The sequence below is a fragment of the Tiliqua scincoides genome, chromosome 2 (assembly GCF_035046505.1).
Source record: "Tiliqua scincoides isolate rTilSci1 chromosome 2, rTilSci1.hap2, whole genome shotgun sequence".
In the NCBI taxonomy this organism is placed as follows: domain Eukaryota; kingdom Metazoa; phylum Chordata; class Lepidosauria; order Squamata; family Scincidae; genus Tiliqua; species Tiliqua scincoides.
The window spans coordinates 72,071,382-72,087,750 of record NC_089822.1 but is presented as its reverse complement, the minus strand read 5'-3'; positions in this window follow the sequence as shown (position 1 = coordinate 72,087,750).

Here is a 16,369-nt window from a genome sequence, read left to right as displayed (position 1 = left end):
GACAACCCCACACAGAGTGTGTTGCAGTAGCAACTGATATGTTACCAAGCCATGGACTACCTTGGTCAGGTCCAGCTGACTCAGGTACAGCCACAGCTAGAGCACTGAGTGAAAGTCTCCCTGTCCATGGCTGCCACGTGCTGATCCAGAAGCAGCAGTAGATCCAGGAGGACTCCCAAACTGTGCACCTGTTCCTGCAGAGGGAGTGCAGCCCCATTCAGAACAGGTTGATGGTTAAGCACCTGCTTTGTGGATTTCTGGACCAGGAGGCCAGAAATTTCTGGGAGATACTAACCGCTCCCAGCAGTTTCATGTGAGGGGCCATTATAGGCCCTCATGGCACCCCATATAGCAATGGTTAGAGTGCACGCCAGGTGCCCCCCAGCAGCACCTTCTGGGATCTGTCAGCCAAGAAGGAGTGGAATCACTGGAACACTTACCTCCAAGCCCCAGCTCAGCTAGCCACCCCAGAAGGACACCATGGTCAATGGTGATGAAAGCTGCTAAGAGGTCCAGCAGGACCAAAAGCAACACACTCCCCTTGTCCAGTCCCTGGCAAAGGTCATCCACCAAGGATAACCAAGGCTGTTTCCATCCCAACACCAGACTGAAAGGGATCCAGATAATCAATTCCAGAACTTGAGTTGAGACACCACCATGTTCAGACACCACCATGTACTCAGTCACCTAACCCAGAAAAGAGAGGTTTGATACTGGCCAGAACTTATCTAATACGGTGGGAATTAGAGAAGGGCAAAACCACCGCCATCTTTACAGACAGCACCCCCTCCCTTACTGGTGTACCTGGGGGGGGGAATCGGTGGGTGCAAATGCTCTTGGGCGGCATGGCTGGGGATTAAGGGGACAGCCATGCTTCCCCGAAGGCCACCCACACCCACTGCTCCCCATCTGGAGGCATTTGGAAGTCCAGAGAGGCTGCATGTGGCCTCCCTGACCCTCAGAAGGCCAGGGATGTGCTGGATGTGCAAGCCCATGCACACACAAAACTGAGTCACAAGCAGACACAAAAGTGAGTTGTCAACTCAATTCGAGTCACGACTCATTTCCAAGTCACTGGCCCTGAGTTGTGAGTCACATCTGAGAGTGACATCCATGACTCAAGTTGACGAAAATTGCAGAAAACGTGTTTTCACGACTCAGGTAGAGTCATCATGAGTCTAGCACCTATTCCTTTAGAAGGCCTTCTAAGGCCTCCAGAGGGCCTCAAAATGGAGGAAAACCAGAAGTGTCATAAGTCACATGATGTGGGGGCAGCACTGCCAGGCTCATCCCGGGGTGGCACAGTGGCCAGGACCACCACTACCCTACCTAAAGGAAAAATTAACCACCTCGCCCACCCACTTGGCCAGGCCTCCTTAGGCTGATTGTACAAGCCAAGTTGGACAAGGGTATGGAGGGCAGGCAGACACCCTCACGCTCTAGGGCAGCAGTTCTCATGGGGTGGGGGGAGGCAGCAATGTGACACAGTTCCTTAAGGGGGCAGAGTCCAGGACCCTCAGGGTGGGGCATCACAATGCTCCAGTTTGAGAACCACTACACTAGGGAATCCTGTCCACATCCTCAGGTTGCACAGGCTGAAAAGAATCTCATACAGTAGGACCAACAGTTGCTGAGGGGACATCAACAGATACTGCCAATGTGGAATTCAAGTCATGATGGATGTGGCTGTATCTGCAAAGTAGCAAAATCATCACAGCAAGCCATAGCACATCCTTCATTGATCCCTTGTGCGCCCCCACCACACAAAAAAGCTTGGCCACTCTCAGCAGACATGGTGGTGGCAGAGAAAAAAAGCTTTCTTCACTACCATCACCACCATGAAGTAAGCTCTAAAATGACCCCTAGCCCATGTTCAGTAGACTATCAGTAAGCTTTATCAACTAGCTTGCATAGCACAGATTTGTTCAGGATTCCTATCTGACATGCCTGTTGCCTGACCCTTCCATGCTTTCCTTCTACACAGCATCAAGCCCTTTGTCCTTTCTCCTATCTCTGAGCCATGCTGGAAAGGGAAAGTCCCTTTCATCTGCTGACTTTTACATAGTAATGCCACCCTTAGGCAATCACCTCTGATGACAAGCCACTCAGTTCTGATCTGAGATTAGCCAAAAGTATTAATAAGCCCTGCACTTCCATGAAGAATTCCCATAACAGATGAATAAGCCTAGTTGGCAATGTTCTCTTTGTTCTGTCTCTGTGATCAAGAAGGAACAGAAAGTTATGGGATGACATCAAAATCTAACTGCGGAGTGAGCAGCTTAGGATTTAGCATCAATTGTCTTGTAGCAGCTGCATTTACACATCGGCTACTGCCAACACTGTTTGCTCAAAGATAAGCCACAAGCATGAACAAGCCCAACATTGCAAAGAAGAATTACCACTACATTTACATCCAAATCCAATTTGTTAGCTTTTGCTGTCAAGTGTGCACACAGTCCAGATCACACCATTAAACTATGACATGTGTCCCTCTGAAACAGGAGCAGAAGTTAATTCAAGCATGTATATTAAAAAAAAAAAAAATCAAGGTTTTCCCTAATGATTGAGAGTTTCCAAAGTTGCCTTGCTCTGGGTCTATGAGAGATTAGACTAGTGACAGCTCAGAGCAGAGAGCTTCTGTTTTTGTTGTGGCACTGTGTTTCTGTGCACATTTTTATTCATTTTAGTAGGCTGTTAATTATTTGCTGTGCAATTCTTAATTTTGGAAAATCCTATATGTTTGAAAAGTAATACGTTGTTCCCCCCTCAAAAAAAAAAAAAAAAAAAAAAGCTCAGGAAAGAAACTGGAGTTCAGCTTTTGCTTTTTTCTGAATCAGTATCAGTCTTCTTTAAAGTATCAGGACACAATCTACTGCAAATTAAGTGCTTTCAAGTCTAATTAGAAATGGGCTATGTCAGAATGCCAGATGCAAGGGAGGGCACCAGGATGAGGTCTCTTGTTATCTGGTGTGCTCCCTGGGGCATTTGGTGGGCCGCTGTGAGATACAAGAAGCTGGATTAGATGGACCTATGGCCTGATCCAGTGGGGCTGTTCTTATGTTCTTATGTAATTGATTTCAGTGGAAGAGATGTAAGCAGGTATTTAATTCTGCCTGGATCGTGCCCAAATTTTTGTGTGTTGCAAAACCTGAAGTGCTCTTTGGCCACTCTGCAGTGGCATTGGCAGGAGAAAACCAAAACAGACTTCAGTGGCAACTATGGGTAATATGTACATAAGGATGGACTGTTCTTAAATAATGTTTTTAATATATTCATCAGGCACAAACATGTTCACCATCTGCACTGCAGTAAATACAAACCAGTGCATAAGTTTTCTTCTTCCATTTATTTTGGGGAGGGGAGGAAACTGGTGGTGTTCTTTTGAACCCAGCATAGTTAGCTGGTAATTACAGAAACATCCGTTGTCAGGTTATATCAGTTTTGTTTACGCAGCTTCAAGCAAGGAAGAAAAAGTAGGTGATGGTTACCTGGTCTTTTTTGCTACAGTGGCTACAACATTTCTCCTTGTCAGATGACTGTCCGCACAATCCTATGCATGTCTTCTCATTGTGCACATGTAAGTGCACAATGCATCCTATGCATGTAAGTCCCATTGTGTTTAGTGGGGTTTACTCCCAGGAAAATGTGTCTCGGATTGCAGTCCAAGTCTTACTCACCAATAACGGCTATAAGCAGATGGTCAAACTGAGTAGAAATATTCATGGGGGCAATTGAGCTCAAACCCATGCCTCATCTCCACATGTTGATCATGACATCTGCACAAGACACATACATGCCGTCATGCATACCATGAAATCATGCATCTTTAATAGCACCTTTACTAGACCGCGACTCTTAAGATTCTCTGGGGATCGCGAGAGTTAAACTGGTATAAAACCGATATATGTTTATATGTAGCTATTTCCCAAGGCCTCCTGAGCTATCCAGGTAGCATAAGATCTATGGCACAAAATCTATAACACAAGATATACCCAGGTATAAAGATAAGGGCCAGAGAAAGGTGAAATCTATTTGATTCCAAGAACACCCTCAACTGTAGCTTGCTTATGCTGAAGATCTCTAGCTAGGTCAAGATTTTAGCTTTATTAACTATATACTGTTTTGGCATTATTGTGCCAGAAAGACACTGACTTACAGCTGATGGGACAGCCCCTATAGGAATCAAGGATGCCAAGGACAGGACAACTGTGCTGGGAAGTGCTAGTGCAGCAGCTTGCACGTAAGTGTAAACTTGCCATAATAGGCAAAAGCTTGAGGCCTTGGTGTTTTAAAAGAATGAATTTCTTACCAGTCCATTATTATGCTAACACAAAAGCCTGGGTCACCAGAGACATATTTTCTGGTTGGATTTGCAAACATTTTGTGCCAGAGGCTCATTCTCACTGCAGGAACTGCAAGATTTTGTTAGTTTTTGGCAACTGTTCTGCTCATCCTCCAGCAGAAACTCTCATCAAAAATAATGTTGATCCCATGCACTTTCCCCCAAATGTGACTTCATTAATTCAACCAAGTGACCAGGGTCTCCTTAGATCAGAGGTTCTCAAATTTTGAGGGAGCTTTACTTCCTCAGCAAGTTCTTGCGGAGGAGGGGCTATAGCAGTGACGCGATCCCCAGGATCGCGTCGCTAAGGGGGGCGAGGGAGGGTGCTTTGCACTTAATTCAAGAAGGCAGGGCTGCAGCAGGTTGCAGGAGGTGCAGGCAACCCTGTGCAGCCCTGCACAGCGCTCCCTGAGGCTTGGAAAGCTTGCTAAAAGCGGGTGCAAAGCACCTCCTGCAAAACGGAAGTGCTTTGCGCCCACTTTTAGTGAACGTTCCAAGCTTCGGGGAGTGCCGTGCAGGGCTGCGCAGGGCTCCCCACACCTCCTGCAACCTGCTGCAGCCCTGCAGCACCCCAACCTTGCCCTCCTTAGCAACGCAATCCTGGGGATCGCGTCTCTGCCTCCCTCCCCTTCCCCCGCACCTTAAAGGGACGGGGGAAGCATTACACAAACTGGTGGGTCGCGACCCACCAGTTTGAGAACCACTGCCTTTGATCAATGAAGAGTAAATATAAAAACACTTTTGTGAATAGTATGGTGCTAGCTGCAGTGAACAGAGGTGTGGGTGTGGGAGATTTTCAAAAAGAATTCAACATGAAGAAAGTTGAATATGCTGTTGCCGACTCTTGGAACACAGTGACTAAAGACACAGTTGTACATGCCTGGCACAACCTCTGACCTGTGACTATGTTAGGTGGTGGTGGTGATGATGATGATGATGATGATGATGATGATGATGATGATGAACAAGATGGTGACTTTGAGGAATTCCATATGTTAGGAGAGAAAAATATGATTTTACCTATGCAAAAAATATACCCTCAGAGTCTGTCAGTAAGCTGGAAGAAGTGGATATCAAAGAGGCTTTTAACATCAACAATGATGCCCCAGTTGTTCATTCATTGACTGATGGTAAATTAGCTGAAATGGTTCTTACTCTATTGTGATTGTCACAATCGTGAAAATGAAGATGACCTTGTTAACACTGCAGAAAAAGTCTCTATCGGTGACATGATGAACATGTGCAATAGGCTTATTAAAGGATTAGAGCAGCACACATTCATAACAGAACAAGAAGTCATGTCGATGTGTACAATCCAAGACAGACTTCTAAGACAAAAACCATTGTTAATGAGGCAAATGATTCTGGAGGAAGCATTTTTAATAGCCATCCAGCAGAATGTCTCCTTATCCCTAGAGGATCAACTTACTGGTCCCTCAACTGCTTCTGATGTTTCTTCCCACCAAAAAATGTGAAATAACAGTGTACAGTTGCATATGCATTCAGAGTCAGGAATGATGGTGATCATCCACTGGGTGGCAGAGAAAGGAACACCTTTGCTTCAGTTGGTTCAGTGTTTACAAACTTTGTTTCAAGCACAAAAATATTAAAAATATTGTATAAAGTCACCTTCAGGCTATGAGTTTTACCTGTGTATGAAACATGAACAACTTTCATGTTTAAACTAGGGCCGCACGCCCCAGATCTTTTTTTTTATATATGCAAGTATTCTGAAATACAGAAAAATCTGATATCCAAAATGCTTCTGGTTCCAAACATTTAGGATATGGGATGCCCAAATAACAGCAAAAGTAAAGTGAAACTGTATTCAATTTCAAGTACAGCTGCTACCCTGATGCATTTGAATTCTGGAGATCAGGATTCAGTAATAATCTCTCTAATCATTTATCATTTATATCATATATCTACTCTCTCAAGTCATCATTTCTCTGTGCATCACAAAAGGTGGTCCAAAACATAAGGATATTCACACAGTGCCAAGACTAGTTTTTGAAACTTGCCGAGAGTGGTAATTTGAGTTCATTTACAAGAGAAGTCCCCTAATCCACCACCATATGGAGAGAGGGCATATATGATTTGCAAACATGGTGCTTTATCACTAATATTAAAAATGGAAATAATTAAAACTATTTAAATTAAATACCAAGTTTCACGACTTTCCCAACGAACTTCAGGAACTGTAACCTTAAAAGGGTGCTGAGAATTCTTAGGATACTGAAGAAGAGTCCACAGGTTCCTTATATAGAATCAGGCTACACATTTGTAATGAACATATGGGGTGACGGCTATAAGTCTGACAACACAGTCCTAAGCATATTAGCTATGCAATAAAACTCACTGAGAGCCCAATCCCGAGCTCTTCAGCACCAGCAATATGAGTGTACCGCTGGCATTGGATGTCACAAATGTGCTGCAAACATGCCCATGACACCCTGCTCTGAGTCAGCACAGGCTGGGCATCACTCAGAGCTAGGTAAGAGCTCTGGATAGCAGTGAGGACCTTGGGGGTGGGGGGGAGGTATTCTGGGAAGAGGAAGGATGGGGTTGGGGGAGGAACTGGAGGTGGGAGGGGATGGGACTGGCAGAGCTCTGCTCCCCCTGATTCTGAACTCCGTGTCGAGCCAGAGTTCCTGTGCAGACTTGAGAAGCCCCATTGCAGAGCTTGGGTCTTCCCCCAAGGAGACCTGCGGGGCTGCAGGATGCAGTTGTAGCCACTTTGGTTCCGCTGCACACCCTTGGTGGCACCACCTTTAGGACTGGGCTGCCCATTTGTGGAGCTTTGTTCCTAGCAAGTGTGAAAAAGAATGCACTCTGTTCTTATCCACTTATTATCTTATCATCCACAACATAATATCCTCAGTATTTTGTATTACAAGCAAAACACCCTTTATACAATTTTTTGAACCTCAGTTTTTATTGAAAAACTATGTATATAATGCACAGAACAAGAGTAGACTGCAAATGCACAGACTGTATAATGCAATTAAAAATACACAAGAGAGAGACGGAGAAGTCCTGGCTTAAAGAGATACAGATGTTTTTTCTGAGGTGTTTCCAGTAATGCTTCTTATTATTGCTCACTTCTTATCAGGAGTGAAATCTGTCCATTATAGAGTGACCAGGAAGCATTTTTCTGTAAACAAAAACTGTGTACTGTAAATCAAGGGAGTTTTTGAAAAAGGCTCTCAATAAATACACTTCCTTGTCTAGTATTTAAACCAAACTGCTGCAGAAATGCATACCAGACCAACTCGGCTCATTTGGCATCTCCAAACATATTAGAGATGTTGTGATGTTTGAGAACTGGGTGGGTGACTATTGTGAATTGAAAAAGAAACCAATTATATTCTGAACAGTTGAAGTAACGCATTTCACCCCGGTGATAGAAAGTCATGCAGCATGAACGTCATGAATCACATTGTCTCACCTTGGTCTTTTTGATCTGCTACTTTATCACTATCCCTGCATTCCAAATAGCCTTTTTCACATCTTCTGCTCCTTGTGTTGATGAAGCTCCCACTGGCCTGTCCACCACCACCAGCTTCCACATGTTTGACCCAGAGATTGAAAGAGGTCTATGAATATGCAATGATGTGCATGTGTGTTTTATGTGCCATCCTCGGAAACCCTGGGCAATTGTATGAAGAACTTAAGTGCCAACATACAAAGAAACCTCTTTCAGACTTTTGACCAAGTACACAAAGACCAAAGCAGGAAAGCACAACTGCTTTCCATGCTCCATGCTCTCCATCTCTGCACGCAGATAACATGTAGGCTATGTGCAATTAGTAGGCCATAATGCATGACTAATGGGCTCTGCTCCCCTTTGTAAATCACAAGTTGCGTAAGCCTCTCAAAGCATAGTAAATCTGATGATGGGGAGCTACAAGGTTACCCCTAGAGCTGCGGTTTTCAAACTCTCCTGCAGATTGCGCCGCTCAGGGGGGCTGCAGGGACTGGGGTGCACTCACCAGTCCCTGCAGCAGCGTTCTGGAGGTGCAGGGAGCCCTGCGCGAGCCTCTGCAGGGCTCCCCAGGTCAGCAGCAGTGAAAGTGAGTGATTGCGCTCTGCCTCCACAAAACCGGAAGTGGAGTGCAATTGGTTCACTTTCACTGCTGCTGACCTGGCTGCTGCAGGGACTGGTGAATGCACCCCAGTCCCTGCAGCCCCGTCAGAAGTGAAAGTGGAGTGATCACACTCCGCTTCTGGTTTATCGGAGGTAGGGCGCGATTGTCCCACTTTCACTTTGGAAGCCTTGGGGAACCCTGCAGACAGCTGCGCAGGGCTCCCCGCACCCCCGGGAGGCTGCAGGAGGCTGTGATAAATGCAGCCAAGCCCCGTGAGCAGTGTGATCCTAGGGATCATGCAGCTGCCTCCTCCCTGCCTCCTGGCTGCCCCCGGCCCTTAAGGGCAAAGAGGCCAGGGCCCTCAGGCTGGGGCATCGCAACACCCCAGTCTGAAAACCTCTGCCCTAGAGGAATACAGCGTGCCATTTTCTTATTAGTATTTTGTTTCAGTTATAGCAATAATGCTTAACATGCATACAGTTGGCCCTTGGTATCTGCAGGGAATCCATTTCTGGACCCCCACAGATAGTGAAACCCATGGACGACTGAATCCACAGATCAGGCTATCAGTGGACCGCCGATCATGTCTGAAGGTGTTCTGAGGCATGATAAGGCAGTGCACAACCTTCCTGCATCTCAGAAGGCCTACCAGAGCCTTCCAAGACATGCACTTCCAGTCTTTTCCTAAACTGGAAGTGCATCTCAGAAGGCTCCAGCAGGGAGGTTGCACGCAGCCTCCTCACCCCTCCGAAGGCCTGTCTTCCGATGTGACTGGAAGATTCTTGTGAGGCTCTCCTGACCCAAACTAGGTCAAAAATGATCAATCAACAAGTAATTACACCACTCAGGCAAACGCCTAAACATAGCTATTCAGATGTGTTTTGCGTTGTGCCTATTACTCTTCACCAAGTCAAACTTGGAGAGTGGGAGAAGTTCAAATTAGATACTTTGATTTATTTTGCACAATGAGAATATTACCGCATATTTGCAGCCACAGCCAAAGAGCAGTATGTTCTGCAAAATGCTACTGAAAATGAATTTCCTTCATTTCCGTGACAGCAAAAGGAAGCAGTGCATGCTTTAAATCATGGATATTATTTATAACAGGAAAGATAAATGGTAGTCACATTCATCTACTGCAGCCTGTAAAATGGTCAATATTTTACAAGGTTCACTGAGAGTTTGTGGGAAAAGATAACCCTGGAGTATTTTGCCTGAATAGGAACCCCTGTTGCTCCTTTGCATGAAGGGCTCAGCCTCTGGGAAACGGGCAGCACATTTGTACACTTGGCAGTTCACTTTTTAAGGGGGGATTAGCCTGGTTTTAGCTTACTGAAGGGTTTTCCAATCCAAGCTCTCTGAACATTAATGGGGGAGGGGGGAGTTCAGCATGCTGCAGTCATTGCAGTGTTGACTATAGACCACAGACATGGGTCCAAATCCCAGTAAAACCGTACAGCTTGTTGTGTGACTGCCAACCCAATCCTATTAGACCCTGCTGCCTGTGGAACACCCATTCCAATGCAACTGCTATAAAGAGCCTGTAAAGCGAGCTCCGGCACTGTTCTGAGTAGTGAGTTGCCCAGAGGGAAGGTTGGCGCCTTCCTGCATGCATTGAGGGATAGCTGGCCATCCACTGGAGCAGGTAAGCCAGCAGGGCAGGTAGGAGAGGGTGGGGAGGATGGAACGGGATGGAAGGGGGCAAAAATGGGTGGGGATGGGGAGGAATGGGTTGGGGAGGCTGCAGGAGGGGGTGGATCTGGCATGGATGGCATGCACCGAATCGTATCCCCTTCATGGGCAGCCTCCCTGCCCCCTTTCTCTTCTCCGACTTGCATCAGCAAAACTGCGGCGCCTCCGGATCCCCTCGCCATGTTGGATACAGCACACCCACTTTGGCACAGCAGGGGCGAAGGATAGGAACGGGCCGTGCATATACCAGCCACCATCTCGTAATCTAATCAGTAATATGAGATTCGAAAATGCTAAATTTGTATGAAGCTCACAGCTATAGGTAATCAAGAAGAATGTGGGTGTGTTTTGTTTTTTTAAAATTGAGAACTTTTTCAGTAACCACTAAAAGTCAGCACTTGAGAAAGGGTCACTTGGGTCAGAAAGGTCTAGTAAAACATTGTCTGTTTTTGTTAGAAAACCTCTCCATTAATTAAAAATAACAAACCAACAGCTTTAGGGGGATTTATATAACCTTGATGGGTACCTGTCTGAGATTAATTTATTTGCTGGGGTGTGGTTGTCAGGCATGACTCCCACTGGCCTAATATGGGAGGCAGGGCCTCTGTACACATTGTACCTCCTAAATCAGGAGCAGTATGGCATGCTGTGACACAATGCCACATTCCTGGCTTCAATATATGGGGCACAACCAGTTTCCCAGGCTCTGAGCTTGGCTCAGTAATGCACAGCCAGTAATGTAGGATATGCCAGAGCCAACACATCCAGGAGGCCAACTAAAACAGGCTATCAGTGATGGCAATATACTGACGGGGTGCCCACTTCGCACATTTGCCTCCACTGGTCCACTTCCTCTCACTCCCTCAAATGAAAAAGGAACAGAGGGACAAAAGTGTGAAGGGCAACAATCAATATTAGTAAAAAAATTCTCAGACTCGGAGAGAATCTGGCCTCTTTAGGACATGGGATGTTTGCTTTTCCTAGCAGGGCTGTTGTGCTGGGATACAGTTCTTGGAAAACCTATTGACTGATTTGCCTTTTGCATAGGTATTAAAAGTACTGGCATTCTGTGTGACTATAAGCTGACAACTCTACGGCACATATCTCATATAAAGCCAAATCTGTTCTGACAAAGACATAGCCATAATCTTATTTTGCCCTACAACCAACTGGTTTGTTTAAGGATGACAATATTGAGAGTGCTGCATTCTCCCCAAGCTTATTAGAACCATAATTTGTTTATTGGTTATTTGTTTAAACCATTTATAATCCGCCTACCCGCAAAGGCAGCATTTCCATAATCCAATATGCAAAGAGCAATAAAAGAAGCAAAGCAATAAAACCAAATATAAAGCAGCTCATGCCTGTAGGAAAAGAAATAGAATTAGATACAGAAAGAAATGGAATATATGAGGTGTTTAATAGATATTCATATAGATAAAGAAGAGCTTTTCCATTGGTTTCCCTCAAAGTCAGTGTGAATGGTCTTAAGAAAAGGTCTGTGGGCAAGATTTCCAAAGCGAAGTCTAGAAGGCCCTACCTTGAATCGTAGTCACTCTGATCTCATAATGGGGACAATCTTAAAGTGACCCCAACCAGGGCTGACCCAAGACCTCCTGACTCCAATATGGAGTCAATAAGTCAATAAGCTGCCAATATGGCCCCTCTTACCTGATGAAGTGCCAGCCTCTGCCCCTCCCACTCCTCAATGTTCTAACTCAGCAGTCCTCTCCCCTTCAAATTTCCTCTTTCCCTCTGTCCTCTTCTTCCTTTTCCAGTCCAGGGAACGGAAGGAGTGGAGACAAGTTGGTGGACAGAGATGAGTGCAGCCCCATCTGTTGCCTGAGGCCACTACTTCACTTGGCCTCATTGAAGGGCTGGCCCTGCCCCCCACCATCTATAAATATTGCCCAATGAGCATATTCAGAGGTACTGCCTAACACATGCAGGGCCTGAACATGTAGAGTTTTGTAGCTTAAAACACTGGAGAAATGCCGTTATATGTAGGAAAAGTATCCTTTGTGAAAGCCAAATTCTTTAAAAGATTACAGCATCTTACCACAATATCAATGTACCCTTACCACAGTATCAAACTACTGTGTGTATATCCTGATGTTTATTGCTCCTACATACAAGTTTCTTTTGAAACATCAGTAAACGGAGCTCTTCCAATATGTTTGCCTATTGAGTTCAGGCAATGATCTAAGGCCCCAACCCAACACACACTTACCTGGAAATAGGTGCCATTAGTGGGACTTCCTTCTGAGTAAACATCCATAGCATTGATCTGTCTGGCTGCTAACCTATACACCTACTTGGAGATAAGCCCCATATAACTCAGTCGGACTTACTCCCAGGTAATCATGCTTAGGAACAAGTGGGCTGTGGCTTTGCGTGGAAGCAAGGAACATTCATTTCAGTCTGACTCAACTGTCACATACAGATGCTTAGAACCTCAACTCTCGCATATAATATTTCTAAATGGAACACACGGATGTTTCCCATTTGCAGAAATGTCAAACAGTGTTCACATATTCCAGAAGTCATTTCCAATTATGATCTTGATGGCATATGTAGCTTCAAAGCTTTTCTTTTTTTTCCTATACTAGCAGAGCACCGAAAGCGTTCTTTTGGCATTGTCTTTCTGCAGGTTGCCCTTTTCGGTTGCCTTACAGAGGATCTGAACTTTTAAAAAGCAGGAAGTCCGCAGGTATAGCTTTCCTCATCTTTGTTTCCAGATTATGAGAGAGCTTTTGCTTGTTGATTTCCTGCCTGCTTTTCAGCTATTAAAGGCAGAATGCCTCCGACCATGATGGAGCAGCAACAGACCCTTCCACAAATGCAGCTGCACAGGCTCCCAAACCCTTTGTCCCCCCTGCGGACTCCAGTTTGCCCACAGCAAGCAGGAGAATAATAAACTGCTTGATACTGATCTGGTCAATGGTCCATCTAGCCTAGTCACATCAGCCCTGGCATTAGCTCTGCCAGGGGTTGACCAGGACAGGCACTGTCTGAGGGGCCTCTTGGTCCCCAACTCCTGAACCCTCAGTCACCAGTGGTTCTGGTAGCGCCCAATGTACCGTAAGAGGTGGGTAAGGAGCACAATGGGGGCCCAGGATAGGATTTGTCCTAAGGCCCCCAGCACCTGGCACCAGCACTGCCCGAGATCCTTTAAAAGCTGGAGATACTTGAGATTAAACTTCTGAGATTCTTCATGCAAAAGCACATGTTCTGCCATTGAGTTATTGTCCCAAGAAGGGTTGGCAAAGGAACTGAAGAAGAATGTGGCAAAAGAAGCTGTATTATCTCCTGCTTCTACCACATAATACGCTGTGGCCCTAACATAAGAACAGCCCCACTGGATCAGGCCATAGGCCCATCTAGTCCAGCTTCCTGTATCTCACAGCGGCCCACCAAATGCCCCAGGGAGCACACCAGATAACAAGAGACCTCATCCTGGTGCTCTCCCCTACATCTGGCATTTTGACTTAACCCATTTCTAAAATCAGGAGGTTGCGCATACACATCATGGCTTGTACCCCATAATGGATTTTTCCTCCAGAAACTCGTCCAATCCCCTTTTAAAGGCGTCTAGGCTAGACGCCAGCACAAACATCCTATGGCAAGGAGTTCCACAGACCGACCACGTGCTGAGTAAAGAAATATTTTCTTTTGTCTGTCCTAACCCGCCCAACACTCAATTTTAGTGGATGTCCCCTGGTTCTGGTATTATGTGAGAGTGTAAAGAGCATCTCCCTATCCACTCTGTCCATCTCCTGCATAATTTTGTATGTCTCAATCATGTCCCCCCTCAAGCGTCTCTTTTCTAGGCTGAAGAGGCCCAAACGCCGTAGCCTTTCCTCATAAGGAAGGTGCCCCAGCCCCGTAATCATCTTAGTCGCTCTCTTAGCTCGCTCTCCCTGAGCGGTGCCATCACTAGGATTCGCATCACCTGGTGCGGGAGGCCTGCACATCACCTGATGCAGTAGGTGGGGCAGCGCCCCAGGTGGTGGGCATGGTGATGTACCATCACCCCGCCCCCACTGGTTTTTTGGCTGTACCTTTTGTTAGAACACAGATATTTCAATGTGGTAAGTCAACTAAATTACAACTAGTTAAGTGACAATCAGGCAAACATTACAATAGCAGTTGCCAGTTTTCTATCTAATTATTAAAATATCCCCTTCCTAAAAATAAAAAAAAAAAGGAAGGGAAAGAAGGAGAGGAGGAGAGAGGGGGGGAGAGGGAAAAGAAAGGAAGTTAAACAACTTTTTCTTCTTCTCTCTTCTCTTGAATCATTTCTCATCTCCCCTCCCCATCATGTTTATCCTTTTGTGACTGTGTAATTTTGTTTATCTGTTTATATGCCAATAAAGGTATTATTGATTGATTGATTGATTGATTGATTGATTGATTGATTGATTGATTGATTGATTGATTGAATTACAACTAGTAGTAATTCCGTCCATTGGGCTAAGTCAGTGGTATTCAAACTGGGGCATCGCAACGTCCCAGCCTGTGGGTCCTGGCCTCTGCCCCCTTAAGGGGCGAGAGCATCCAGGAGACAGGGGGAAGGCAGCACCGCGAACTGCAGGATCTCGCCACTCAGGGGGGCTGCAGGGGCTTGGGTGTACTTGCCCAAGCCTCCTGCAGCTTCCCGGGGGTGCGGGGAGCCCTGCGCAACCTTCGGCAGGGCTCCCCAGGTCAGGAAAAGTGAAAGCGGAGTGAACACGCCCCACTCCGCAAAACCAGAAGCGGAGCATGATCTTTCCGCTTTCCGTTCTGATGGGGCTGCAGGGACTGGGGTGCACCCTCCAGTCCCTGCAGCAGCCGTCCCTGTGTGCGGGGAGCCCTGCGTGAGCGCCTGCAGGGCTCCCCAGGTCAGGGGAAGGGAGAGTGGAGTGATCTGCTCTGCCTCCGCAAAAGACTTACTGCGGGTTTCAAACTCCTGGAGAGTTTGAAAACCAAAGGGCTAAGTGAGTCACAATGGACTGAAGGCCTCCTGACTTCAAAGGAACTTGTGCAGTTAACTTGCACTGGGTTGAGGTCACATGTAGCCCAATCCTTTGTGTGTTTACTCCAGAGGAAATCCCATTGTGTTCAACAGGGTTTGCTCACTAGTACATGTGTTTAAGATGGCAGCTTTTGTATCTCTACACAGCCTTCTTGTGTTCAGGATGGTAGTTTTACTGGCGAAGCTAACTGAGGTGTGCCAGACAAATGAAAACTAAAACCACAATCCACAAACCAGAAAATCTTCTCTGCATTCAGTGAAGCCACTTTAGGGTAAGTAGTTTTGAGGCTTGCAGCTTAAACCGCCTGCACTAAATCCACTGCTCCTCTAAATGATGGGGAAGGGTATGAAAAATGTTGATTCCCCCAAACAATAAAAATTCCTTCCATGAAGTAGGTGCCTGATTTATTCTTTGCAGTGACAACTGAGAGGAGGATTATGCTGAGTGGAGATTTTGTGAAGGCTCGCTTGGAGAAATACAGGTGCAGTCCCTCAGACTATCCGCCTGACGTGCTCCATGTGGTTTTCAGCCACAGCTGTAAATCAGTTACGGCAGAACAACCCTAAGCCAACACCCCAAATGCTAGTTACCATATCTGTAACTCTTGCACTTTCAACAAAACAGCAACTTCTTCATGAACCCAAAATAGGTAATGACAGAAGAATATGCTGTACTTTCAAAAGAAAGACGTGCGATGCAGCATTAATACAATTCAAAACATTCCTTTGCATAACTTTTAAATTCATAACCCTCAAAAAGTTTTTTTTTTTTGTTTGTTTCACTTTAAGCTACAGTCTTGAGAAATGTGACCCTTTTTAGATACAAACCACCGGCTTAATCCAAATGGCTTGTTACACACTAATGCATGTGAAAGTGTCCTGACACTCTTTGTTAGGAAGTAAAGTAGCTTTAGGAGGAAGGAATTTAGACCACTGAAGCAGTGGGAGGGCTTTCCCCTTTCCTACCAGCTATTAGGGGTGGGACAGGGCAGAACAAGGCACAATGGAGGGAGGGGGGAAGACAGAATAGGAAGGCGACAGGGCAGAGGATGGGCAGATTAGGCCCAGTAAGGGGGCAGGTTCAGAGGCAGCAGACAAATCCTGATCCCCTGCCTGCACAGATCAACTTGGACTAGCACCAGCTATTTGAGCTGGCAGAGGTTCGAGTTGATCCACAGCAGCTACTGAGGCTTACCCCCTACTCTAAGGAGGCCTCCAGAGGCCAAAACTCGC